Here is a 26,650-nt window from a genome sequence, read left to right as displayed (position 1 = left end):
TTACTTAGCAATGTAATACATAATCATTCAATAAAGATTTATTATAATATACTGGGCATTGTGTTCACCTAAGTGCTAAGAGGAGAAAAACATACCAAAATATACATGCAAATAATAAGATAGTTTGAAAGAAAAAGGAAGAACATATATAATTAAAGTATTCTAAAAATCAAATAACACTTTAATTTTAGATGATCAAGGAAGGCTTTAGATAAAAGTTGATATCATGTCTGAGCTTGAAGGAAAAGGAAGAGCAACCTATGGGAGAAGAGTGAATGTATCACAGTTTTAGAGAGAAACTTTTGAGAATGCAGTAGAAAGAAAACAGATGTAGCTCAAGGCAAAAAAAAAAAATATCTTGATCATTTGTCTGGAATGCAGATTATATGAAAAGGAGAACTGTGAAATAAGTATACTCCTCCTATGTACCCCATATTAGGATCTTTAGGGCAAGGCAATGAGGTTGTTGGAGATATGAGTCTTCTTTCTCAAATCCCATTTTCCAAAGAGAAGAGCAGCTCCTATATGATTTCAAGGAGTAAGAGGAAGTGCTCAGGTTGTTCCTATGTAGCATTGCTAAGTTAATAGAAACTATTTTTGCCTTTTCTCATATGTCCTTTTTCCCTTTTCTTACCACTTTTTCTATCCCATCTCCCACTTTCCCACTTCTCTCATGCTTGACTATAGTTTCTCTATAATTTCCATTATAATGCAGTGCCCTAGCCTGTCTCCTTGGCCTTCCTAATCATCCAAAATTGCTTTTTTTTTTTTAAACTAGAAATTAAAAGGAAAATGACTTATCTAAACTGCATCAAATTAAAGAGTAAATGTCTACAAATAGGACAGAGGGTGGTATTAAGGAGGCCTTTGCATTTTCATAAGAACATTTTTATTAACCCATATGCATCTTAAATTGATAGGATCTTAGGCATTGTGAAACATTCATTTTGTGGGGGTGAGGGGAAGGAAGGATGCATGCCTAGTCACTCTGTAGGAAGAAAAAACATATTAAGATATACTAATAAAACATAATAAAATTCATACTTTTCTTTGGATTTCAAGATTCAATCCTCACAGGAATCTAAACTAAACTTTCCCCTCTCACTTTCTCTTCCAAATGACTCCAGAAATGATTTTTCAATTTTAGATTCTGGGAATCCTTTTTCATTTTCTCCAGAACCAGGTCCAGTTGTCTTGTTGTTGTTGTTGTTATTTTCTAGGAGGCTGAATTGGGATTTGATTCAATGACTATTTAGATCTATAATTTCCTAGACTCTCAGGAACAAGGAGACATTGTCTTTTCTTTTTTTAATCCAGAATCTCATTATCTCTTGCCTACATTATTGTTAGCCTTCTTATTTATCTCTCTATCTCCATTCTCTGCCTGCTCCAATTCATGAGACAACGACCAAGGCATTATCAGATATATGTTCAAAAGTTTTTACTGGCTCCCAAATAAAGTCAGCATTCTAAAACCTTCTTTTTTCCAGAACTAATTCAGACTTCTGTTACAGATGCTATTTTCCTGACTATATACTTTTTTTTTTGTTTACAATGATCTTAAAAGTGCTAAAATGTGGTAATATTCTATGCAACTACTTAGACTTTGATGCCATAATTCCTCATGTTGATTTAATAATCAATTCTAAAATTACTACTTGACAGCGTTTGTATGTGGTGCATAACTGTAAATGCATTAACCTGTATTCTATTCATTAAAGTACAGTAATTTTTTAAAAAGTGGAGTCATCTATTTTAAAATATAAAATGCTTATAAAATGAAAAAAAAAAAAAGTATAGGAGGAAGGGAATAATAACTGGACCGTTCTAACCATTGTGCTTTTGAACATGAAACCATCAAAGCTTCGCAACTTTTCTCCTTGTATCTCATTAATTTGCTAATTTATCCATTTTTAAAGTCTTTATCTAAAAGTCATTTCTGCCATGAAGTCTTTTCTAGTATCAAGTCAGAAATTATCTTTCCTTAATCAGACTTTTGAGTGTCCTTTGTTTTTTTTTTTTTTTTTTTTTTTTTTTGGATTTGTTCCCTATCATTATATAGCAATTCCATGCTGTTTTATTGTGATATTATTGGATTGTGAGCTCCAAAGGGCAAGGGCTATAGAATAATTCATGATTGTGCTCTGTACATAGCAAGTGCTTAAAACTGTCTTCTGATGTTTAAATTAAAATTCAATAACCTTAATCTCAATCTTTTGTTCATGCTTCTATTTTATGACTGTTTCCTATATCTCCCCCCACAAAAAATAAAAACAAAATAAGACAAAAATGTACTTTCTTAGCTCCATTCCTTGTTTTTCATTGTCTTTTATCTTTATAGATTTGTCTTCTCTTCTCATCTTTTCTTGTTAATTTCTTACTCATCCTTTAAAACTTATTCCTTGATTCACCTTAAAATTAAGTTAACATTTTGTTTTGTAACTTTTTTAGTGCACTTAATAGATAGTATAGAATGTGTCTCATTCCCCCTATAAATGAAGAAAGAGACTCTATATCATCTAAAATTTCTATCTCTCCTCAAATTCAGCAATGTTCTTTGCACAGTAGATATTTCATAAATCTTTGTTGAATTCAATTGAATTTATCATAAATTACATCTGGTCTAAACTTTGTCCTCCTCGAGTTTCATCTAACTAGAGGGTTTTCATCTCAAAAGCTGAATTGTTGATACAGCTCACAGCACTGTGTGGCATGGTGAAAGGAGTTATCAATTACTATTGTGACCTTAAGCACATCATTTAATTTCTCTATGCCTCTTCTCAACTATAAAAGGAAGGGATTAACATAGATGGTTTCCAAGGACCTTCCAGCACATAGTGTTATCATCTTGGTTAGCAAAATCACATCTTCACTAATTAAAAAAAAAATTAGAATATGAATGTATATGTATATTGAGAGGAAAAAATAGTAGGGATTTAGTGCAAAAAAAAGTGCACTAAAAAGAGGGAGGGAGAATTATTTGTTTGAAATGCATCTTGCTTATCTTTCCCTTCTTTTCTATGTTTTGAAAATTCACATCCCATAGTACTTTTACTAGGGGGAGTGGGAAAGTGGTGGAATTATAAGCAGAGATGAAACACAAACTAGTTCTTTCTCATTATTTGGCTCTCCAGTAAATGGCCTGGTTCAGGAGGAGGAGGTGGAACAATTAAATATATTGAGGTCTTTGGATGAAATGTGAATTTTAATTATCCATATTGTCTCTAGGCTTATTCTTATCAGTAATTGAGAGCAAATTGCTCCCAAGTATCTTTTCCATGCTATTCCAAAAATGCTACAGTAATCCTCAGTATTTAAACAACAATTTATTCATTTTTAGGCTTAAATGATATGGCAGAATGTCACAAAAGACTTCGAAAATGATCTGTTCTTTTTATAAGTAAGGAAACTGAGGCCGAAAGAAGGGAACTCAATTGCTCAAGGATGCATGGGTCATTATTTGCTTTTTTTGGATTCAAAGTTCAGAATTCCTGACTCCTGATTTTATCTTGTTTTTCATTCTATCCCACTGATTCTAAGTTAAGACAGAATATAAATTTCTTATATGATTGCTCTGTGAAAGGATTGTTAACAAGTGGGGAAAATAGCATATGAAATGAGAATTTGCCTCTAAAAGATGTGACAATGTAACCTTTTTAATCGAGGGCAAGGGTGAAGACTACAGCAAAATGTTATGCAACACTTAACACTGTGAGTTTATACTCCAAATTCCTTCAGTTGTCTAAAAAGACATTTTGAATAGGCTCTGACATGACCTATGTAGGACAAGTCATTAAAGACAAAATTGATATTTGGAAAGGCAATGATCATAGATGGAAGTCATTTGCATTATATTATAAAGCACTTAGGAAGGTTGGGCCACCAAGATCATGAGGGTAGCTGAACTCAATCTTCCATGTGATCTTGCAAATGCAGAATGTCCTTGCTCTGGGTTCAACAAGGCTCTATACTTTAAAAAAGCACAGTGCCCTCATTCACCTCCTTTCTGATTTGCTTTTAAGTTGTTTGGCCCCATGTAGAGAAGAATTTACACTTTGAATAGAAATAGTTTGTTTCTCTATGATTTTTCCTGCCTTTCCTCCTTTACTTTGGTGTATCATTTTATGTTTTAGGTGTTTATAGTAAATTTCCATTGTTGCCTACCCTAAGGATATCCCCAATTATAATTGAGGATGGCTGATTCAGAATTCATTCCAAAGAGCACCATTTAGCTTCATTTCCTGGGTCTATAGCCCAGAACCAGAACTGTTCATGAGATACTCAATAATACAAATACACGGACCCCTCTGGACAACATATCAATTTGTATTATGAAGTGAATTATGACTCTACCCGCTAGTGCCAGTATAGTTAAGTGTCTGTCAGTGTTTTCATTATATTTGCTGGGCTTCTTGCTTGGCTGCAAAAAATAACCTTCAGGCTACATCACACAAGCACAACCTGGGGAGGAATTGTGGCTTTGGCTCAGTTTTACCATTTAAAAAGTGATGGGTTTCATGTGTTTGTCTGTCTTTACATTTTTCTAACAGTGTGCTATTTGTCTTTCTCTTGCTGCAACATGTAAGAGAAGTATGCAAGGTTTTAGAAAGGGCAAACCCAGTATTTTATTGGGCTAGTTATGTTTTCAAGAGTTAATATTAACTTCAGAATGAGAAAGGATGAAAATCAGTCTCCAAAGATGGGAACCTTCATGTGAAGGCTATCTATGTAAAGTCTACCCAAATTATTACATATTTTGGAAATATTATTCAAAGAGAAATAGAGGAATTATTCAACACAAATGAATGGCTTCAAGTTGTCTCCTGCATCCAGATCCTAAATGGGGTCTAATAGTTTCAGAGCTTGTTTTTATGAAGACTAATCTTACCTTCTCCAAAATGGAGAATATCTCAATAGTCTGAATAAAAGTTTACCGAGAGGCATATTTAATTAATCACTCAGTACTTATTGAGCATCTTTTGAGCAGTTTTTCAGTCATGTATAACACTTTATGATTCCATCTGTGGTGTTCTTTGCCAAGATACTGGAGTAGCTTACTATTTCTTTTTCCAGCCTATTTCACAGATGAGGAAACTGAGATAAACAGAGCTAGTGTGGGTCCAAGGCTAAATGCAAACTTTCTTCTTTCTATTTCTAGATGTGCCACTCAATCTACTGTGTCACTTAGGTGCCTTCATTTGACAAACAAACCGAGTTTCTACTAAATTCTGAGAGGTCCTATTTTCATTCACTTGGCTCAAAGAATTTTCCTTGGCCTTTGCAACAAAAGTAGGATGAAGATCATTCTGTTTAATGAGAAGAATAGGCTCATCTTTAATTTGACAGAGATTAAAATATTCTACAGATTAGCAAACTACCAAAACAAAGTAATCACAAGACAAGTAAAAACTCAGAATGGCAAAAAAAAATCCATTATATTAATAAATACAAGCATGTTTCACTGATCTCATGGTATCAATAAATATATCCACCTTTTAAAAAGAATTCACAAAATTCAGATTTTTTTAGAGTCCAAAATAATAAACATGACATTATTAGCATACTTTGAAATTTAGCAAAATATTAAACTAATCTTTCATTGATTATCATTTGTTTTAAAATTTTTTATTCAAGTCTCTTTGGTCCAACTTGTGACTTCTGCAATTTTCTAGACAAAATATATTAAATAGTTATGACAGTTTATATGGAAGGCAGTATGCTTTGATACATTAATGTAGAGGATTTGAAGTTAGGAAGATCTATCTTCAAATCAAATCAAATCAGACAGTCCCATGACTAACTATCATTGGGCAAAAAATCATTTAAGCTCTTTTAGCTTCAGTTTCTTTATTTATAAAATGGAGACATTCTATTATTCATCTATTTCACAGATTTGTTATGAAAATTAAATGCGACAATATAATTAGCTTTGTTAACAATTTTTATGTGTTAGGCATTATATAAGTGCTAGAGAAATAAAATAAAAATGAAACAACTCCTCATCCTCAAGGAATTTATATTCTTTTGGGGAGAAATATATATATATATGTATATATGTATATATATATATATATATATGAATAAATTCTAGATAATATCAGAGATAGGCAATAAGGAACTATCATCTGAGAATTCATAGAAATTACAAAATAAGTCTATAAACAAGTCAAACACACAAAAAATATAAACTCTCAAAAGGAATCTGAAGACAGTGTTCATACTGCCTCAATTGTTTCCTCTGTAATTCATTTCCAGTCATTAAATAGCTCAGTGATTCAATCTCTCAGCAAAAGTGTGAAAAATGATAACAATTTGTATCTACTTCACTAGGATATTTTAGAAATAAAAATGTTAGCATGCTTGAAGGAAAAACAAGGTAGTTTTATATGTGTATGTGACATGTATATATGTTTGTGTATGCTTATTTATGTATGTATATATGTGGGTATATGCATATGCATATACATATATGCACATTTTATATATAATTTTATGTTATGAAGAGGTAATTTGGTGTATATACAATCCCATGCCTGATTATGAAAAAACCTTAACCATAAAAATAATAAGAAATAAAGACCCAACCTTTGTGGAAAAATTATTTTAAAATATTTTATTCTTATAATGAGGAGCAATAAAGAAAATGACAAGTATTTTAAATTGTTCTAAAATTAATAAATAATATTGATGATAATACCTAATATTTCTAAATCAAGACATCCAGGAATGTATCCCATTAGATATATTTTTCTTCCTCTAGGGAAGGAAATCCAAAAATTTTCCTCAATAACTCAATGTATGTTTAAAATTCTTCCTATATATAACCTAAGTACCTCACCTACTCTTCTAATCTATTCTCTGTTATTTCCTCAATGTAGGAAGAAAACAGATGTGTAATCATCCTTCATTCACCCAGAGATCATTATTAAGTTCTCCTTCAACTTTCTCATCCACAGGCTATAAATAATCACATTTCCTTCACTTTTTCCTCACAGGCTTTATTTTCTGATTCTTTAATCATCTTAATGGCTTTTTTTTTTTTTTAATTTTCTCCTAGTGTTTAAAGTTCCTATACATTATAACTCTATGCATCTTAGCACTTACCTTTTTCTTTAGAAATCAAACTATATTTGGGAAGGCATAGAGTTCACTTCCAACTAATTTCCCATCTAGATATTCTTTCCTTGTACTAGCTGCACTTTTCCTACTGAAAGCCATGCTCTTTCATTGTTCTTGACATCAACCATTCTGAATTCTAATTGGATGCTTCTTTTTTCTCCCTTCCCCAATTGCTTTTTTAATGTTCTGTTCTGTGCAAACATAACAAATATGTTTTTATTCCCAATATGTTTTCTTTTCATTTTATTGAATTATTAAGAACATTAAAGTACACCCTCCTGCACACATAAACAGACATTCTTCTACTCAATATTGACCCCTGAATAAATTGGGTCACAGGTAACTTTCAAAAGCTATCAATGATAACATGAAATATAACCCTTGAGTATACTATGTCGATCAAAGAATTTTAAAATACAGAGTACATTTTTCTGGATTTATTAGTAAATATTTGATATTGAGAATGATCAACAAAAGCTTGTCAACATCAATGGCAGATTTTGATTTCAAAGATATTTTTGAATCAAAAAAAATAAACTTATATGGCTAATTTCACTTCCAAGCGCTCATATTAGTATATAATCAATATTGCATGTTTATTACACCAAAGACTTTCCATTTTATTCTTCATGAGGCAAGTAAGGATATATTTTACATATGTTTTATTAATTACATACCTGTCGCCAAGGCACATCCTGTTGTCATCTCAGGACAGAGACCTAGTAGAATAAAAAAAAAAAAAGTTTTATTTTTGCTTTCTATTAATGAATCTTTATGAATGATAATGGTCATTAGTATCCATTCTTGCTCTTTATAACTAGTTTAAATATAGAAAGTAAAAAAAGGAAATAAGTAAAACACATGGTTTGAACCTGTCACTGCATCTTAATTTGTAAAGCAGTATTAATTAACCACAATGGAAACAGATTTTTTTTATAAGATGTGATTTACCAGTTTGAAGAAAAAGTCAGATCATTCATTGGTTTCCTTTGTAAGTATGAGAGAGTACTTGTATGTATGAGAGAGAAAGAGAGAGCGAGAGAGAGAGAGACAGAGAGACAGAGAGAGAGAGAGAGAGAGAGAGAGAGAGAGAGAGAGAGAAAGAGAGTGCCTAAAAGTCACAAAATAATTGGTCACCTTCAATCTTGAAAGAGACTTTATAGCCATCTAAAATATTAAATCACTTTTTCTTTATATTTTTAAGTGATTTTCCTTTCAGAAAAGAAGTTAGCAATTTTTACATAGTGAGAATAAAGAATACCCAACAGAAAAATGTTTAAAGTATTTTCAGGATTATTGCAGTTTGCTCTCCTACATGCATTCTATATTCCAGCCAAAAGAGTCTTTTTATTACCTATGCATGACCCTCCTTCCATCACCATGCATTTTCAAAGGTTGTCTTCTATATGTGGAATACATTCTGTTCCTTCACACCACATATATGTATATGAACTTTTAAATTCCAAATGAATGAAGAAACAATCAGTAATTTTCTCTGAAATTTTATAATCTCAGCCATCTTGAAACATTGTTTCAAAAAGCCAAATAAAACTGAAAAAAAAAAAAAAACCAAGCCCAACCAAAAAATAAAAATAAAATCACTTTCTGGAATGGTAAGCACTATGTATATACTAGGAATGAGAAGAGCAGAAAAAGAGTCCCAGTTTTCCTACTCAATCATTTTCAACCCAGACAAATTGATTAAACTTTATGAATCTTCATTCCTCATTTGTAAAATGGAGATAACTCCATGGCGATAACTATCTCAGAGTGAATTATGAGGACAAAATCCAACATATAACATGGTAACTTCCATGTAGTAACATTTAAAATTATAGTTGAATTGGAAATGTGTTGAAGCGCTAAAGACTATATGTAATTTATAATTGTGTAATGTTCTTGTTTGATTTTCTGGAGGTCTTGGAGTAGCCTTCTTTTCAGTTGAGTAATCACCACAAGAATAGCTAGGTGTTAAAAATCCAAAAGTCTTTATTGTCTCCTTCACCTGGTGCTCAGCTAGCTTTCTCATGGCCTTCAGAGGGGACTTGGTTTTCAGTGGAGAAAATGCAGGAGGACAGGCCAGCCACCACAAGACTGATGAAGATGGGAATGAATTTCTCTCTCCTTGGCTCTGAGAGCTTGAGCTCCCCCCCTCCAGTCTGTTTGCTTTCTCTGGCCCTGAGTGAGAGGGCTTTTGTTTCAGTTTCCAGCCACCACAAAGCTGAACAATGGAATGAATCTGTCTCTGCCTCCCAGCTTATATGGTCTACACTGAGTGTAAACTAATCATTATATCACTAGAAAACAATTATTTGTTGTAAGATTAAATCAATCACAATGAATTTAGAGAACTATTAATCACCATGCTAAACTAGATAACCAATTGTCTCATCAATTTCACTGACTTAACACACCTTGTAAGAATCTTTGTTTTAAGTTCAGAGTTCTGGCCCATAATAGTTATTATTTTTTTGTCAGATTGTGATGAGAAAAGAGCTTTATGATGTTAGAATCCTTACAAAGTGATAAGTCAGTTGCCTAATTTAGCATGGTACTTAGCAAATTCTCTAGCTCACTAATATATTTAAGTACCCAATGGAATTCACACTTTTGGGAGATTCACAAATCAGTATTTAGTATGAGATTCATTAAGTCAGAAACCCACAATCCCACTCTCTCAGAGGAGGAATCAACCTTTGAGTTCACACCTCTAAAAGAGCATAAAAAGGAGCTGAGTTAGTGAAGTCAGTCAGTTCAAAAGACTGACAAGCTAGAGACTGCAGTCGGGCAGAACCAAGAATTTGGAGTAGCAGAACCAAGATTGAGATTGAGAACTGGAGATTCAGAGAGAGCTGCAAGAGCTCTTGGAACCAGGGAGGGAGAGAGGCCTCTAAGAAAGCTAATCGGGCCTAAGGAAAAAGATAAAACTTGGAAGGAGAAAATAAACATTTGGATTTTATCAGCCAGCTGTATCTGAGGTGATTATTACTTTGAATGGATACTAAGGCTGCCTCCAAAAAACCTCCCTAAGAAACCTGCTCCCAGAGAACCATCATATACTATAAAAAAGAAGAGAACACTACATTATGACGCTTAAAGTTAAAGAGAATAAGAGTAATTATCATCCTCATTTTATACAGCCACCACCCTGTTTCAGATCTTTACTACTTCTCCCTTGGATTTGCCAAATAGCCTCTTTTCTGATATTCCTTCCTCGTGGCTCTCCTCTAACTTATTTTCCACAAAGCTGCAAAACAGATTTTTCTAAAATATAAAACTGACTTTGTCACTTCCTTGCCTAATAAACTCCAGAGGCTCCTTATTTTCTCTGACATTAAATACAAACTGTTCTGGCATTTAAAGGCCTTCACTATCTCACACACCTTATTTTCTTGATTTATTTTCCATTAGTCTCCTTTATGTACTACATAATTTAAGGGATATGGCAATCTGTACACACAATGCTTGATTTCAGATCTCATGTCCTTTGCACAGAATCTGCATGTCTGGAAGGCACTGTTTCCTCACCACTCTTTCTTTGAGTTTCCATTTTTTCTTTAAAAACACAACCCAAACACAATTTTCCTCATCAAACTCTTCCTTAGCCACCTTTCTAGCTGCTAATGACTCTTCATTCCCCTCTAATATTATATTTTGTTTATATTTTCTATCTATATATACATATACAGGTTGTTTTCCTTGAAAGATAACGATCACATTTCCGATAGGGATTATGTCATTTCTGTCTTTGTTTCCACAGTACTAAGCATAGTGCTTGGCATTTAGTAAATATTTAATATATATCTGTTCAAGAGGGACTTCCAGGGATGGAGCCAAGAAGACAGTAAAGCCAGGAAGTTGTTTGAGCTTTCTTTGTTTACCTCTTAAACCACATGAAACCAAGCCTCTGAACAAAGTCAAATGGAATGAAACCACTCTCCAGTTCCAAAATGTATTGGAAAAATGTCAAGAAAGATCATTCTCACTGAGGTAAAAAGAGTGTTCATCCCAGTTCAGACACAATCTGAGTCAGCCAGTGAGAGTGTCTTAATCACGGCAGATCAGCAGCTGAGACTCCCAGTATTGCTTGGCTCAGTAGAAAAGCAGAACAGTAGGGTAACCTCCATTCCCAGCTCAGAAGTCAAACTCTGAGAAACCAGGCTATATCCTGGAAAGATCAGATAAAGCTAACCTCTGCAAACATAAGAGGCCCCTGTGTTCAAAGCCAAGACTCAAAGCTGTACATGAAGTTTAGGACCTAGCCTCCTTTATCCCAGAGCTGGATCATTAAAGTAAAGATAAATAAATAAATAAGAAGAGGAAATACTAAAAGAAAAAGAAAGACAATGAGCAAGAAACAGGAAAAAAAAAACAAAAATAAATACAAAAAAAAAAACAAAAAACAAAAACTTGAACATAGAAATCTACTATAGTGACAGGGAAGACCAAAACACCAATTCAAATGAGGACAAAATGTCCACAGAGGAAATCTCAAAGAGTGCTATGAACTGGTTTCAAGCTCTAAGAGGCTTCTTGGAAGGAATCATGAAAGATTTCAAAAGGCAAATAAGAGAGGTAGAAGAAAAAAATGAGAAAAGAAATGAGAGATATGCAAGAAAGAGTTCAAAAGCTTGGAACAGGAAAGCAATTCATTAAAAAGAAAATTGGCCAAATGCAAAACAATAAAAAGAAAAAAAGAAAACACTGAAGAAAACAACACTTTTAAAAGTAGAATTAATAAAATGGAAAAAGAGGTACAAAAGCTAACTGAAGAAAATCACACATTAAAAACTAGAATGAGGAAAATGGAAGTTAATGATTCCATAAGACATCAAGAATTAGTTTAAAAAAACTAAAATGAATGAAAAAATGGAAGAAAATGTAAAATACCTCATTCAAAATACAACTGAATTGTAAATAGGAAAATGCTATCTGTAACTCTTGAGAACTATATGTTACTGGGGCAGATGGGGGTGTCATCTCATAGACAGAGAGCGTAGTTGTGAATGGACTCTGATATGATGATATTAAAGAAAAAGACATTAATGAGTGAAAATCAGACTGAATTGGGAGAAGGGGAAAGGGGAGGTATAGTGGGAAAATTAGATCACATTAAGAGGCACAAAAACCCTATTACAATCAAGGGGGAAAAGGAGGAGAGATTAACATTGTCTGAAGCTTGATCTCATCAGTTTTGGCTCAAAGAGGGGATCACTTAATCACTTAAATGGGTATAGAAACTTATCTAATTCTATAAAAAGTAGAAGAAAAAAAAAAGAAAAGGAAAGGGAGGGGCTGGATGGAAGGGAGGGCAGAAATACTAGGAAAAAAGTTAGAGAAGGGGAAGAGGTGATAAAAGATTATGTAGTGCTTGAAGTGGGTTAAAAAAACAAAACAATATTAAGGAGAATGGAAAAAGAGAACAAAAGTATATACAGTGGAGAAGATAGAATGGAGAGAAATATAGAGCTGGTAATCATAACTTATTTTGAATGTGATGAACTCTCATAAAATGCAAGTGAATAGCAAAATGGATTAAAAAACAGAATCCTACAATATATTGTTTATTAGAAACACATCTGGCACAGAAAGACACATAAGAAGTAAAGGTAAAAGACTGGAACAGAATTTATTATGCTTCAGCTGAAGTAAAAAAAAAAAAAAGCAGGGGTAGCAATTCTGTTCTCAGATAAAACAAAAGTAAAAATAGATCTAATCAAAAGAGATAAACAAGGAAAGTACATTTTTATAGTATTTTTACTTTTAAAAAAATTTATTTAAAGAAACAGAATAAGAAAAAAAAACAGAAAAGAACAAAACAAAAGAAATCATTGTCATTCATGTGCTCAGCAGAATATTAGGGAGGATTCAACAACATATATAACAACAAATATCAGTTGAAGAAAGTATATATATTAGTAGAAGAAATTATATTAATTAGTGTCCATCTTTACTTATTTGAAAATTTTGGGGGGCGTTTTCTGCTGCACCCTTTTTCAGTTTATTATTTTGTCCTCTTTTCATCCCTCCCACCACCCCCAAGCTAAAAAAGGATATATTTATATAGAGATACGCAGATACACACACACACACACACACACACACACACACACACACTCACACACACACACACACACACACACTCACACACACACTCATTCCCTTGCACATATTCACATACATATCTTTTCTCCCCCTGCTGATTTTTTTGCTTTTCTTCTGCTCCTAATTTGCCTTGCTATCATTTAAACTCCTCCCTTCCATGGGTGGGATTCCATGGAATCCCCCTTGTCTTCTTATCTCACCCTTTGGTTCTTTGTATGCCTATTCCTTCCTCCTTATTTCTTTACAGATTTTGGAGGGAGCTATATCCTTCATAGTGTATGTGTAGTGTTGCCTATTTATTCCATTTCTGATGTGAGTAGGTTTTCTGAACTATGACCCCCTCCCCAATGCATTTGTGTCTATTCTTTCTCTGTACCATATTTGTATGATAAAATTATTATTTTTACCTTAATTCAGCCCCAATCTTCCTTTTGAGCTGTCATATTGTTACTATCAATTTTAAACATATGATATACATTTCCCATGTTAAAAAATATAAATAATGTATGCATTTTGAGTTCCTTGAAACTGATCTTTGGTATTGGTTCTTATATGTTAAATTTTCTGTTAAGTTTGGGTTTGGTAGATACAAAGCCCTGAAAATCTGTCTATTTTTTCTCATTCAATATTATAGATGATTTTGCTGGATATGATATTTTTGGCCACAGGTCTAGTTATTTTGATTATTGATAAATATGATTCTAGCACCTGCAATCTTTTATTATGGCTGCTGCTGTCATATACAATTCTAATTGTAGCTCCAGCATATTTTTTTCTTGTATCTTGTATCTTGCAAAATTTTCTCTTTGATCTGAAGGTTTCAAAATTTGGCAATAATGTTCCTATGATTATTAGTGGATTTTTTATTTCTAATTTTAAAAGAGTTATTTTCATCTTTGAGACTCTGTGCATCCTTTTCTAGGTGGTAAACTTGCTTTTTCATAATCACCTTGATTTTCTTGGATGATTTTTATTTTTCCTTTAGCCACCTTTGCAGTAGCAAAGAATTTGAAAATGAGTACATGCCCATTAATTGAGGAATGGCTTAATAAGCTGTGTTATATGAAGATAATGAAATATTATTGTTCTATAAAAAATTATGAACAAGCTGATTTTAGAAAGATCTAGAAAATTTTACACAAACTGATGCTGAGCAAAACACAAAAAACCAGGAACACGTTGTTCAAAATAACAGCAAGAATGTGCAATGATCAACTATGAAAGACTTGATTCTTCTCAGTGGTTCAGTGATCCAAGGCAATCCTTTTAGACTTTGGATAGGAAATGCCATCTGCATCCAGATAAAGAACTATGGAGATTGAATATAAATATGCACCTGCTATGTTCACTTCTCTTTTCTGTTTTTTTTTTTTCTCTTTCATTGTTTTCCCTTTTGTTCTGATTTTTCTCTTCCTGATTTTTCTCTCTACTGTTACTATGTACAATATATTCCTGGCTCTGAAGGAATGTGTGTTAAAAATAAATAAATCAAAAGAAATTCCAGAGCCAGAGATTCTGGATTCTATAAAAATTAATGTCTATTTATTATTATTTTAATCTTGTTCTTATCATATTTGATAAATTATAAATACAAATGAGCCTGGGACAATTTTCTATTCTGCTATGATTCCTTTGTATTTAATGTTCTATTGTCTATTGTACATCTATTGTACAAATTGATTAAAAAAAATTTCTTGTCACTAATTAAAAGTATTGCAATAGAAATTCATTTTCTGTGCATGTATTCACTGAAGGTAGTTCAGGAGAACTGTAGCAGCTCAAAGAATAAACATATGCCAAACAACTCTTCCTGTTCCTATGTGATTTTGATTTCTTATTCTTGGTCTCTATATTTTGCAAGCTTTTTGTTCCACGTAGACTAAAGTTTCTGAGTGCTTGGTAAAGTGGCTTCTTTTTTATTAAAGAAATACTGGACTTAAATTTTTGTGGACCGATAGTATGTCTAGGCAACTGTGGGCAGCAATTCTGTCTGTAATAATTTTGCAGCTCTCATGTGGTTTTTTGATTGAGTCCCATATAACAGTAGTGTAAAGCTGAAATAGAATGGCGCCACCATTGCTTGTAAAAGAATCCTTGTTGGCCACCAATTAACTTTGTTTAAGAAAACAATTTTACTTACAGTGTTTTTAAATTTGTATTTATTTTGTTATATATTTCCCAATTACATTTTAATTTGACCAGACAGTACTCTGGAGTGTTGTAGACTGCATGTGGCCCACAGGCAGTGCATTTGACACCTGTGCTCTAGGACATGTTAAAAATAGTCTTTTTTTTTTTTTTTTTTTTTTTTTTTTAGTATAAGTAATATAATCTTGTTTTTTCTATATATAGAAAGATTCTGACATATTTCTAATCACTGACTTTTGCCTTGCTAGATATTAAGTACTGTATATTTTGTAACTAACAGTAAAGTTATTCATAATTTCTACCATTTCTTACATATATTATATTGATGAATAGATCAAAGCTTCTTAAGGATAACATTTCTGTAACTTCTAGGGGCAATAACATAGTCCAGACTTGACTAAATAAAATCTTTCATTTCTCCAGCTACAACCTCATAATTCAGATCTCTTTCTCCAGCCTACAAACATGCCTGTACCTTCTCAATCTTGAAAACAATAACAACAACTCATTTGATCCTTCCTTTCCTGCTTTGGCTTTTTACGTACTATATTCTTTTTGGCTAAATTCCTTGAAAACACTATCTATAACAGATACCTGTCTTTTCTTTCTTTTCACTCTCTTCTTAACTCCTAATATTCTATTAATGATCTCAGCATTCCCCTGAACTGATCTCTCCAAAATTACCACCAACGTCTTGCCAAAGAAGATGGGCTTTTTTTTCAAACTTCATTCTCCCCAACATCCTCACAGTCTGACACTGCTGATTACCCTTTTCTCCTAAATACTATCTTCTCTCTACATTTTTGGGATACCAGTTCTCCTGTAACCCACCAAATTGCTCCTTCTCAATCTCCTTTGATGGACCCTTATCCACATTATACCCTCTCACTCTAAAGTGTCCCTTAGGAGTCTGTCCTGAATAGTTTTCTCTTTTCCCCTTATATTACTTGGTGATCTCATTAGTTCCCATGAATTTAATTGCCATCTCTATGCTGATGATTCCCAACATTGCATGTGGTGCTCCACCTCTTCATTCACCTCTAACGTTACACATCTAACTGTCTTTCAGACATTTTGATCTGTGTTTCCAATAAATATGATAAATTAATCATATTCAAAATGGAACACATCTTATTTCCCCCAAACCATACCTCTCTCCTATGTACCCTATTGTAGTAGAGAGCAACACTTCTATTCCCAAAAGTAGAAGTCCTTTAATCTTACAATTTAGATGTCATTCTCAACTCCTCACTATTTTTTACTCTGCCATATCCATTCTGTTGCCAAGACCTTTTTAACTTGGCTTTTACAACATCTCTATTTTTTTCCCCTCTTCTTTCCCCTGATACTGCCTTCACTCTGTTACAGCCTTTTATCCTCACCCATGGACTATCACAGTCACAAAATGGTAGGTCTGCCTGCCTCAAGCTTCTTGCCATTACAATCCATCTTCCATTCAACAAGCAAAATGATTTTTCTAAAGCACAAATCCAGCCAAACTTGTGTATTTCAAGGGAAGTTATAGTTGGTAGGGATAAAATTGGATATACCTAGCAATACAATTTAACCAAAATATACACAAATTATAATAGTCTTAGAATAGTAGATTGTAATAGGATTAGAGATTGATTATGCATTGCTTTACAGAAAAAGGCACAGATTTTAAAATTTATTCTGTAAACAATAGGTGGTCACTGAAGGCTTTTGAGCTGAGAAATTATGTTGCAGGTATATTAGGAACATTACTGAGAACAGATGGACAGGAGAAAGTAAACTACTCAATAAACTATTACCCATAGTACAAGTAAGAAGCATTGAAGGCCCAAATTTAATTCAGTTCAAGAAAAATTACTTTGATTAGTACAAATAAGCTCTTTTATTATGAATCATTTAAAATTGTTTTAAAGGTTGCCTGGAAATTTAAATTTAATAATTTATTTGAGAAAAAATATGATTTAATTTTCTTTTGTAATTTATCAAAATCTGACTGTGGCAACTGAACTATATAAAATCCAACTCAAATAGAGATGTATTTCTCATGAGAATATTTTCTTAGACATTTACATAAACAAGCAATATGTAAAGCATTTGAACTAAGGCAGATCTTTGAACAAAAATGGAATAGTTACTATTTTATGTAAATCACACCATAATTTTTCGTTCTCATTTTGCACTCTTGAAAATACTCTCATTACTATCAAAATGCTCAAAGCATTTAACCTTTAAAGTAAAAATGTTTGCTTGATATTGATTTATGAGGAATTACAAGCTAAGAAAACATGCTGTGTTTAATTCAGCTTGTTGATTGCCTTCAAGGATCTTCTTCTTGGCAAAGGCCAAGAAGCTAGGGAATACTTAATTCCTTAAAACAACTTGTCAATTATGGGTAAATATACACAGCTAAAGGAAATACACTGTTTTGAAAGGAAAGAAATTCTTGGTTTGAAAAAACAATTCCACCCATTTATTGTAGATTCAGAAATACCAAACCCACTTGACAGTGCAATAGAGAAGTAACTTATAAATCTCTTTCAGAGTTTTGAGGGTACTACAGGCAGTGTGATCAGAAAGAGATCTGTGAAGATAATTAATTCACTATAATCCATTCCCTTTCATACCTTAGAATTTACTAAATGGGAATGATGATGAGGACATCTGCCTCTTAAAAAGTATTAAGGCATAAAAAGAGTTGAACATTTAAAAGTGCGTATTGTTCTTTAATAAAAGAGACTCATTAGAATAAAGTCAGTGGGATTATTAATAATGTCACATTGCCACATTCCAGGGTAATCTCAAATCATAGGATGTTGGAATCTTTACAAACTGCTAACTAATTAGAGTTGATCTAATCTTACAAGAAGATGTTTTGGGCAGAACCTGAAACAAGGTACTAAGTAGAACTAATTGATACAATGCTTGTGTTTGCACCTTTACTCATTGGAGTTCACAAGTATGCCAGCTTCACAAAGTAAACTTTGTAACTTAGTGTGTTCACACCTCCCTTAAAGCTCTTTGGGCCAGAGAGCACTATGGGAGAAAACCCATAATCCCATTCTCTCAGAAGATTCACATATAAGGCCAATGAAGAGAGAGCTATTCCAGAATATATTTTCCACTTGCTTGGCTGGTCGCAGAGGAGAGTTCAGCTGGACTGGAGAGGAGCAACTCTGGTGCAGACAGAGAGCACTTTGACAGATTTCAGCGGAATTACACCAGAAGCCCTCTCTCCGAGGCAAGAGAGATCTATTCCAGAATATTTTACATTTGGTGGCAGAAGAAGAGGTTTCAGAGGATAAAGCTACAAGTGGAGAGTTCAGTGGACAGCCAGATTCATCTTCATCTCACCCCACTGTAGTTGGTGGCTGAGCTCCAACTTTTGGATTCCAACAATAGAACATCCAAAGGTCAATCACTAAAAGGTAGCACAATGAGATGGAAATGACCCTAGATTTTTTAAGCTAAAAGATCTGAATTCCAGACCCAGTTTTGCTATTTACTTTATGTGTAAACTTGAATAAGTCACTTAATCTCAATTTCCTCATCTTTAAACTGAAGGGACTGCAATGGATAATTCCTTTCTAATCTAAATTTGACATCTTGTGCAAATTTCTAAACTGAACTTGAAGAGATAGAATAACTAGTAGTTTCCAGGATGATCTATAGCTATACTCAACACATCATTATGCTCAGAGTTTGGTCAGACATCAAAGATGCCAAGGTCATCTACATGCCATTGCCAGTTGTATTGACTTTAGTCCTGCTACTGAACTTTGATGATTCTGGAAGAGAGAATAAGATTGATGACTTTACTTGGTTTCACTTAAATCCAATTCATAAGCAACTTGGGTTATCACCTGAGATGTTGCTGGTCCTCTTCAAAATGAAGAATGAGCAATAATTGTGAGTTCAAAATAATTTATTTATGAATTTCTTTTTCAAATGTAGGATCCAGAAGTAAACACAATATTCCAATGTGATATGATATGAGCACAACTAAAAAGTCTTATCAACTGTCTCATTCTGAACATTGTTTCTATGAATATGGCATAATTGACAAAGAACTTGCTTCAGCATCAAGTAGACTTCAGTTAAAGTTGTCCTTCCAACTACTCTGATTATAAATTAAAAATCGAATTCCAATATTCTTTATTTAAGGAATTCCTTATTGGGAATTCCCTGTATCAATGATATCACATGTCTAAAAAAAGAGGAACATGTTACTTTGTAGTAGGTTTCCATATCACTGTTAACTATTATTAAGTTTGTAGAGCAGAATAAATCATCAGGTAGCAGGGCAAATTCCAGAGTCTTAAGTAATACAAGCTTGATGTTAAGATAAAATGTGAATCCAACAAAATAGCTAAGGAGGAAGATAAAATTTGGCAGATCTCATGTAAGTTAAATGACTAAAATTCATCAGGAGTCATTTCCTTTAAGCTTTGTAGTCCTTAATTTGTTATAAAAAATATCAGTGGTATTGGGGCACCAGGTTGCCACCAGGGAACAGATTTTTTAGACTGCCAATTTTTTACTGCTTCAAGTTTTTTGTCATTTTGTTGCTGTGGATACTTTCTTGGACAGTACAGATCACAGGTTCTCTACAACTTAGCAGATGGTGTTTGTGAGTTGCTGTGACTGAAAGTTTTATCACCTTGCCATGAAATTCATAATGAGTCTCTGTAAACTTAGCTGGTATAACTTTCTGATAATAAGAATCATAACATAAGGCCTTTATGAGAGAACTTTTGAGAGGCCTGAAAGGCTGGTTCTGAATTCTATTAAAATAGTAAAAAATTATATGTAATTCACCAATTAATTAATAGTGAAAGGATATGAACAGGAAATTTTCAGACAAAGAAATCAAAGCTACATATGAAAAAAATGTTATCACTATTGATTAGAGAAATAAAAATTTAAACAACTCGGGTATTACCTCACACCTATCACATTGACTATTATGACAGAAAAGGAAAACATTAAAAGGGATGTGGGCAAATTTGGATATAACGGTTGATTGCATTACATGTAGATACAACTAATTGGTCGAGTTGTGAATTGATTTAGGCATTCTGAAGAGCAATTTGGAACTATGTGTAGAGGGTTATAAAACCATGTATACTCTTAAACCACTACTAAAAGTGTAAACCAAAAAGGTCAAAGAAAAAAAGGAAAATGATTTACATGTACAAAACTATATATAGCCATTTTTTGTGGTAACAAAAAATTGGAAATTAGAGGGATCCCCATCAATTGCAGAATGAGAACAAGTTGTAGTATATGATTATGATGGAACTCTATTGGGCTATGAGAAATGATGAGGAGGAGGATTTCAGAAAAATCTGGAAAGACATAAGAACTGATATAAAGTAGAACATCAACTATAATAACAATATTATAATGATGATCAACAGTGAGTGTCTTAGCTATTCTCAGAAACACAATGATCCAAGACAATATTCCAAAGATTTCATGATGAAAAATTCTATCTTCCTCCAGAGAAAGAATGGATAGAGTCTGAATAAAGATCAAAGCATATTATTTTTCTTTTTTAATTTTTTAAAAAAACTTAACTAGAAAACAATTTGTCACATGCACAGAAGAATATAGGATAGGATTCAAAATATGTAGTAATAAATCACTTCAAAAAAGCATATATAATAATAAAATATGTTACATTTATAACCTTCCATAATTTCTTTGCTTTCCTGTAGGTTTTCTCTTGTTCTATGCTGTGCACTTTTTACTTCATTATTTTTCCCCTTTCTTCCCCTTTCTTCCTCCTCAATTTCTCTAAGCAGACCACAGTTAAGCACATGTGCGGGTATGTATATGTATGCACATGTATACATAGACAAATGCATACATATGTATATATTTTTCTCTTGTTTCCTATTCCTGTTAACTCTTATATATTACTTCTATCTACTAGTTTGGTCTTACTATTGCTTAGCCTGCCCCTTCCTTGCCCAAAGGATCCCCCTAGAATGTTCTCCCGTCACCCTTTCCCTCCCTCTTTATCCCTTTTCCATTAATTTACACAGCATATCCCACTCTCCATTAATCCTTATATCCTTCTATGATCTATCTTATACTATTCCTTTCCCTTATTGTTTCTTTATAGATTTGGGAGGGTGTTAATCTCTTCTAGGTACATACATAAGTATGTATGTATAAATTATTCTCTCTTTAACCCATTCTTGATGTGAATATGATTTCAGACTTCCTCCTCCACCTATATTCTTTATCACTTCTTGCTCACATCTCATTTATGTAATATAATTACTCTTTTTGCCTTTTCCTACATGGTTTTACTTTTTAGAATCACATCATAGTCAACTCTACCCCAATCTTTTTTTTTTTTTTTGGACTATCCAATTACTAATGTCAATCTTATACATATAGTTTACATTTTCATGTGTAAAACACAATTTGTCTTTATTGAGTTCATTGATATTAATCTTTGAGGTTGGCAACAAAATCCAGAAAATCTGCCAGTTCATTGAATATATTTTTTATTGAGTATTATACTTGATTTTGCTGGATACAACATTTTCAGGTATAACCTTAATGTTTTTGATTGTCAATATATAGATAGTATTCTAGTACCTATGGTCTTTTATTGTAACCACTGATAGGGCTTGTGTGATTCTAAGTAGTTCCAGTATGTTTGAATTATTGTTAGGTTTTTTTTTTGTTTGTTTGTTTATTCAGTTTTGTTTAATTTTGTTTATTTGCTTGTAAAATTTTCTCTTTGATCTGGGGGTCTCAAAATTTAGCAATGATGTTCCTGTAGGGTTTCCTTGCAGAATGTCTTTTAGTTAGAGATTGCCATATTTTTTTTTTAAACTATAATTCAACTGTTTCCTCTTGTTCTATTACTTCAAACCAATTTTCTATAATTATTTCTTGTATCAAGATGGTGGTGATGGTGATGGTGGAGTGGTTCTTCTTCCTTCTTTTTCTTTTGATCATAGCTTTCAGATAGTGCAATTATGTTTATATTTTCTCTTCTTGATCTGTTCTCCACATCTGTTATTTTTCTTATAATCTCTTTCTCTCTCTCTCTCTCTCTCTCACACACACACACACACACACAGACACACACACACACTTTCTTTTTTCATGCTTTATATTTTCTTTTATCATTTCTTGGTCTCTTATAACTTCATTGAGTTTCCCTTTGCCCAATTCTAATTTTTAGAGTGATTTTTCCCCTTAAGACTGGATCTCTTTTTCTAATTGGTTGACTTTTTTTTCCCGTAATCTTTTTTTTTTCTCAGATTTTTTTTTCCTTTTAGTTATTCCTTAATTTTTCTTTTTTTGTTTTTAAAGTCTTTTTTTTTTTGAGTCCTTCTATAAATTCTTTGTGGACAGGTAACACTTTAACATTACTATTTAATTAAGAGGCTTTTTTTTTTTTAACTTCAGTATCCTCCTCTGAAGATGAACACCATTCTTCCCTCTTCTCATGGTAACTTTATATAAATGGGTTCTTCTTCCATTACCTGCTCTATTTTTATTTGTTTGTTTGTTGTTTAAAAGAGATTGCTAATGTAATCACCTCTAATCCTTAGGTAGCAGAAATGGTGGCTCCAGTTTATGGCCTGGAATTCAAAATCCTATAAATTCTCAAAGCCAGCAACTTCCCTGCTCCAATGTACTCAGGGGATATACTTGGTCCCTTCTCATTCATGGCACAGCTGTACCTGAAGTTCATTACCAACAGAGATTCTCTCATTCTTTCTGGACTCAGACTCCCAAATCCTCACACTGTCCAGGATGTAAAACTTCCTGTGGTTTGGACTGAGGCTACCTTAGAACCCAGATAGCCCTAGAACTCTCAGCTTGCTTTTTAGCATAGCTAGCCTGAAAATGTTTACACTTCACACAGATCAAATCTCCTCTTGGGTTCTTTCTTTGAATCTCCTCACATAGTCCTAAGGGGACCAATGTTCTGTCCCAGCTTCTCTTTGTTTTTTACTACATTAGCCCTGAAGTTAATTTTGTTTTGTTTGTGGGGGGAAAAGTGAAAAGCTTGGAATTTTCTGACCTATCCCCCCCATCTTTCAAAATCCTCTCCAAAACATAGTATTTTTCACTTGATTTTTTTCACAGGATTTTTTTTTTCTTTTTGTTCTGTGTTTTCTTTCACAACATGACTAATATGGAAATATGTTTTAGTATGATTGCACAGGTACAAGTTATATCAAATTATTTATTGTTGGGGGAGAGGGAAGGAGAGTATTTGGAACGTTACATTTTAATAAGAAAATGATTAAAAAAAACTTTTTTGGATGCAGTTGGGAAAATATTAAAAATAACGTTGGAGAATCTATAATCATACCCATGTTACACTGGGCCACTGGAATGAGATTTCCTTAAAGATTTTCAGCTAAAAAGATATATTTATACTGATCAAGAACTAGACATGGAAGGGACAATATATGTATTTGCGTATAGATAGTGATTTTGTATATATATACACACACACATATATATAATATGATTTCTTTTTTAATTGTCTATTTATTTATTTGTCTCAAAAACATGAGAATTCATTAAAAATTAGACTCCATTGTCCTTTAAATTTTAATTATTCTTAGACATAGTATAATAATATAGTCTATGACTAAAATTAATGCAAAAATATCAACTTAGAAAAGCAAAAACTTTCTACCAAATATCTCTGATAAGGTCTTGATATTTAAGACATACAGACAACTGATAGAAGGATATAAGTCAAATCACTAATAGATAAATGGTCAAAATATAATAAAATATTCTCAAAATAATTGTGGAGTGTAAAAACATGTGAAACAGCTCTGAATGCCAAACAGTAAGAAAAATTCTCATCTAAATCACTCAGATTATACCTCACACTTAGAAAATGGTACAATTAGGAATAATCTATATTATGGAGATTATGAAAAAAAACAGGCATATTAAAGCATTGCTGGCAAATTCATAATTTATCTAATTAGTCTGTAAAGTAATTTGGAATTATGTGAAAAAGATAACAACTTTCTTTTATGTTGTGTCCCAGAGGTCAGACTATTAGGAATATACCTAAAGATGACAAGCAATACAAAAAAAGCTCCATAAATTCCACAATAGTAATTATAGCAATTTTTGTAGAAGTAAAGAACTGGAAACAAAACAGATACTATTAATTACTAGGCTGCGTAACTTGTGGTATATGAATGTAATAAAATAATATCCTATCATAAAAGTAAAAATGATAAATATAAGAAAATACTGAAAGCTTTATATGAAGTGTTATCAAGAAGCAGAACCAAAAAATTGTACATAATAACTATACATATGGAAATAAACATCAATTATTTTGACCAAGTCTGGCTCCAAAAAACTAATCTAAGAAGCTAATTCCTTGTTTTGTGAGGTGAGCATTTCTGAATGTGGAACACTATATATATAATGCCATTTTTCCTCTGTGTTAGTTTTCCTAATTTTTTCTCCTTTTCTTCACTTTATAAAGGATAAAGATGATATAACAATAATACATGTACTTTTAAATATATATGTATATATGCTTATCTATAATTATATGACTCTTTTAAAGGTTACTTAGATGTACAATGATCTATTCCTTCTTTTGCAATTGTAGTTATAGAGATATTTTCCATATTTTTTAGGTTATAAATAATTTCTGTTAAATCATTTAAGTTTAAAACCGTGTCCTTTTCTACTTTAGCTCTAACAGAACTATTCATGTCACACATGTCAAATTTATGAGGAGAAACTATATAACTGGGTATGGAAGAGATTCTCTAAGCTGCATCATTTTTTCCTTGTCAAGCTTGTCAGAAGATTATAAAGACAGCCAGAGTAACTCCACATCACCTTATTTAAATGTTAAGTCTTTAAAAAGGTATTTTTCCCATCTTTATAAGGTTTAAGCTTTGAAGTTTTTTAAGGTTCCTATAGAAAATTTTCATTTTGATTTCATCTTTTCTCTTTACTTATAATCCACTTATTTCCAGCATTAAATCTATTAAATATGTTTTGATTTAAGAGTCATTGTGTTTTGTATAAATGAAATTTAAAGAAAACTAATGCTGATGCTAAAAACCTAATATAGCATTCTATATTTTTCTATATACTTCTTAAAATGATATATTTGACTGCATAAAAATTCTCAAACAGAAATCTGGTAAAATCATAAAGCCCAGGAAACAATTATTATTAGACTAAAATGTAGAAAACATTCATTATTAAATGATGAAAAGCAAACGTCATAACATCAATGTATTAGTAAATATCTCTGATCAATCTCAAGAGTATTCTAATTGTATTTTGTACATAAGATATTAGAAGAATTGATCAAAATACCAACCTTGGAGACATCAGAAGTCTTGATATAATATCATTAATCAACTAATGTATTCAGTAATCCCTTTTGCAAAACAATGTATGTAAGTATTGCTTATCTTCAGGACAGTTTAATCTCTCCTCTTCATCAGTTGCCTACCTCCTCTTCAGACATATATTCCCAATTCTATTTCTGAAATTTCTGCCCTATCTTCCCCTGACCTTCTACTTCTACTTGTACTACCAGTTCAGACCTTCATGACAGATTTATATTATTTTATCATAATAACTTTTTAATGGTTTTTCCCCCATCTTTCACTCCTTAAGTTTATTCTATACAATAATGAAATAAAAAAGGACAATGTGGAATAATAGAAAGATCATCTGGGTTTTAATTCTGATTCTGCCATTTATATGTGATGTTGAAAAAGTCATTTTTTATTCTTTTAAGCTTCAGCGTTCACAGTTACAAAATAATTTGTAGATAATCACCAAATAATAATTTCCATGATTCTGTGACACCTCAATGTAATGGAACATTACAATTTCCAAAGAATTAAAGCCGAAAGGTTCATAAAGGGAAAGAGAAAGATACATAATAAATGTTAGGAGATTTCAACACATTATAAAAAATTGTGTAGAAGAAGCAGAATAATCATGATTTCTCATCATGGCTTGAAGATGTGGCTTAGAAAAATAGACTTCCTATTTAGGAATAGCCATGCATATTTGATAGGTAGTGCCATTGGTACATTCTAAATATGAAAAGAACTAGAAGAGTACTGCAAGCATGTTGGGTAGATTTAATATTAAGGATTTGCGAGAGAACAAGGTCAAGAAGATTAGTGATCTATACTTAGAAAACCCTAGAGAATCAACTAAAAACTATTAGAAATAATCCACAACTTTAGCAAAGTTGCAGGATACAAAATAAATGCATATAAATCAT

General features: G+C 32.4%; 1 protein-coding gene across 18 annotated transcripts in view; it reads right to left on the bottom strand.

Annotated features, from left to right (window-relative positions):
- The window catches only part of PTPRD (protein tyrosine phosphatase receptor type D), a 2,844,105-nt gene that overhangs the window by 1,713,655 nt on the left and 1,103,800 nt on the right, over nt 1-26,650 (bottom strand). For all 18 annotated transcript variants that reach the window (XM_051987498.1, XM_051987402.1, XM_051987374.1 and 15 more), the window contains one exon: nt 7,797-7,838. The gene's annotated coding sequence lies outside the window, so the exon portion shown is untranslated. The remainder of the gene's footprint in view (nt 1-7,796; nt 7,839-26,650) is intronic.

Source organism: Antechinus flavipes, chromosome 1, assembly GCF_016432865.1.
Source record: "Antechinus flavipes isolate AdamAnt ecotype Samford, QLD, Australia chromosome 1, AdamAnt_v2, whole genome shotgun sequence".
Classification (NCBI taxonomy): Eukaryota; Metazoa; Chordata; class Mammalia; order Dasyuromorphia; family Dasyuridae; genus Antechinus; species Antechinus flavipes.
Note: the sequence above shows the minus strand (reverse complement) of the source record. Positions and strands in the feature narration are given on the sequence as shown.